The sequence below is a fragment of the Callithrix jacchus genome, chromosome 5 (genome assembly GCF_049354715.1).
Source record: "Callithrix jacchus isolate 240 chromosome 5, calJac240_pri, whole genome shotgun sequence".
NCBI classification, from domain to species: Eukaryota; Metazoa; Chordata; class Mammalia; order Primates; family Cebidae; genus Callithrix; species Callithrix jacchus.
The window spans coordinates 133,706,736-133,710,066 of NC_133506.1; the positions used below are offsets into that span (position 1 = coordinate 133,706,736).

The 3,331-nt window shown below is 50.0% G+C and overlaps 1 non-coding gene across 1 annotated transcript; it reads left to right on the forward strand.

Annotated features, from left to right (window-relative positions):
• The first annotated feature begins 1,355 nt into the window (after window positions 1-1,355).
• Window positions 1,356-1,521, forward strand: LOC118154093 (U1 spliceosomal RNA). Its single transcript, XR_004744020.1, has one exon. It is a non-coding gene; the product is annotated as a U1 spliceosomal RNA (small nuclear RNA).
• The last annotated feature ends 1,810 nt before the right edge of the window (window positions 1,522-3,331 follow it).

Below are 3,331 nucleotides of genomic sequence, written 5' to 3' on the forward strand. Positions count from 1 at the left end.
TTTCTGGCAAGTCTACGAAGAACTGTTCACACTAAGTGTTGAGAAACCTGGCAGGAAGGCCAGCCTGAAAGTACTTGGGCTCTGCCAAACACAGGACTTAAATGTTCCCACTGGTGCATGAGAAAGAACAAAGCTGTAGCTCCGCAGAGGAGCCCGGGGCCGACATTTAGAAATCTCCCTTAGCTTTGCTCTCACGGTCTGCGGCATCAGAACCCCAGGCCGGAATCTCAGCCTTGACATGTGTCCGTGTCAGGGCTGTGTGTTCATATCATTTCCTTCGGCCTGCCTCTTGTCACCATGGGCTTGTTCTTCGGTAGCTCAGGTGTTCTTCCTAGGCCTCTCTGCCCTCCCGCTCCACCCCAGGGAAGGACAGAGGGCGCTGTCCTCCGAAACTCTGGATCGTTTACGTCGCTAACAGGACATCAGTAAAGGAGCAGTGTCTGGGCTGTGACTTGCTTGCAACACTTCTCCATAAATTCTCCCCTTTGTGTTTCGTTTTGTTTTTACCCTGAGTTGGAAAGATTCTGAATTGAATCCTGGAGCTGGAGTGAAATGTGAAGGCCTGATTCCTTTCTGCAGGGCTAGAATAGAATCCGAAAGACCCCAAAGCGAATTTAAGGCCGCAGGCTGAGTTTGCCTGGAGACCAACACGTGCCTGACTATGCTCATTCTCTTGTTCCTTTGCCTCCGTACAGGAACGGAGGCAAAGGAATGGAGCGACCGGTACAGGGAGTGACCCAAGGGTGCTGGGGCTGCAAGTGTTGTTTGGGGAACAGGAAACATTAGAGGGAAGTGCAAACAGAAACCTTTCAGATCCAATAATTTGGGGGAAATTACTTCTTCTGAGGCGTGTTTTCAGCCCAGTGGATTTCATGGCACCCAGTATGTATCTTGGCAAAACAGCAAATGAGCCATCCAAGCATCAGCTGCCAGCCTTTCACATTTAATCATTCAAAACTCAACCTGGATCCACAATAGACACTAGAATGCAAGACTCTGAGGAAACTCCAGGGAAAAACAATCGCACTGCCACAAAAAAACAATGTGGAAACAAGAAACTCCCTCTGTGCCCTGCTGAGACATTTTCACCTGGAGAACTGTCACTCTAAATTCTCACCTTGCAGAGAGGGACCCAATGGGATGCGTGTAGTAAATATTCACTGAGTTCTGCCAGGTGACGACAGTCTTCTAAGGAGACGACTTCTAATTAATTAGAAAAAGTGCCTGCCCTCGAGGCACATACATTCTGTGAGTGCAACAGTGAGACAAATAGACACAGATGTGACTGGCCACCACAGTGCAAGGATTTTGTCTGCACATTAATTGTTGAGGCCCCATGTTTGGAAGAGTACCGCACACTCACCTGGCAGGGGAGACACCATGATCACGAAGGTGGTTTGCCCAGGGTTAAGTCCACCCATCAAATTCCAGGTGGACTGACACCTGCAATTTCCCCAAATGCGGGAAACTGGCCTGCATAATTGGTGGGGTGAGTGGGGACTGTGTTTGCACGTTCCCCTATGGCTTTTTTTTCTACTATTAAAAAAAGAAGAAGAGGCTGGGCACGGTGGTTCACACATGTAATCCCAGCACTTTAGGAGGCCAAGGCAGGTGGATCACCTGAGGTCGGGAGTTTGAGACCAGCCTGGACAACGTGGTGAAAACCCACTCTACTAGAGTGGGTTTTTCAACGTGGTGAAAATCTCTACTAGAAATACAGACATTAGCCAGGCGTGGTGGTGCGTACCTGTAATCCCAGCTGCTCGGGAGGCTGCAGTAGGAGAATCGCTTGAACCCAGGAGACAGAGGTTTCGGTGAGCTGAGAGGGCGTCACTGCACTCCAGCCTGGGCAACAAGAGCAAAACTCCGTCTCAAGAAAAAAAGAAGAGTACCCTGCACACAGCGGGCGCTCAGTGAATTACAAAGCAGACTGAGTCTGTATCACAGCGTATGTCAGGTGGTAGCAAGGGATGTGCAGGCCGAGAAGAGTCTTCATAAGCACAAACATAAAGGCCCTACAGGCGCTGAGTGTAAATAGCCTTGACCCCGAAGGAGGACCACATTTTATAGCCCTCAGAATAGTCCCATGCTCACCCTTTGCACACCTCTCAATCAAGCCCACAAACCCTGCATGCACGCACACACACACACACACACACACACACACACACATACACAGGTACGCAGGTCCCTGCCTATGGACCACACACACACCATATACACAGGCACAAACGTCTCTGCCCATGGAACACACACACATACACACACACCCCCCACATACATAGGCACACACGTCCTTGCCCATGGACCCCACACACACACACTCACACACTCACACACACACGCCACATGCACAGGCACACATGTCCCTGCCTATGGATCTCACACACACACACACACACACACACATATACACACAACCCTCACATGCACAGGCACACGTGTCCCTGACTTGAGTCAAGCATGTTCTCATCTCATCTACAACAGAACCTGCTGTCTACATGCATTTTCTGCAGGGCCACGCCTTGGGCCTCATTTCACACCCAGAGTAGGTCGTTTTTAACCCCCTCCCCACATGACAAAATGATTTTTGGTAATTGTGGTGGGCTGAATAATGAGCTCAAAAAGTCCAGGTCCTAATCCCTAGAACCTTTCAATGTGACCTTATATGGGAAGAAGAACTTTGCAAATGTGATTAAATTAAGCATCTTGAGATGGGGAGATTATCCTGGTTTATCTGGGTGGGCGCTAAGAGTCATCAAACAGATACTAATCAGAGGGAGACAGAGGGAGACTGGAGAGCAGAGGAGACTGTGTAACCACGGAGGCAGAGATTGGAGTGAAGGGCTCTGAGGGTGGAGGAAGGGGCCCCGAGCTAAGGAATGCAGGCTCAAAACCAGCACAGACTCCACTTAAGTCCCCAGCGGAGCCTCTGCAAGCTGGAAAAGACAAGGCAAGGAATGCCTGCTAGAGCCTGCAGAGGGCGTGCATGCAGGCCTGCCAACACCCAGGTTTGGGCTGATGAAACCCATTTAAGACTTCTGGCCTCCAGAACTGTAAGATAAGACATTTATGCTGTGGCCAAGGCAGGAGGAACACTTGAGGCCAGGTGTTCAAGACAAGCCTGGGCAACATAGCAAGACCCCAAGTCTACAAAAAATTTAAAACTTAGCCATGCATGCTGGTGTATGCCTGTAGTCCCAGCTACTTGGAAGGCTGAGGCTGGAGGATCACTTGAGCCCAAGAGTTTGAGGCTGCAGTGAGCCAAGATCTTACCCTTGCACTCCAGCCTGGGCCACAGAGCAAGACCTTGTCTTAAATACAATTTCTG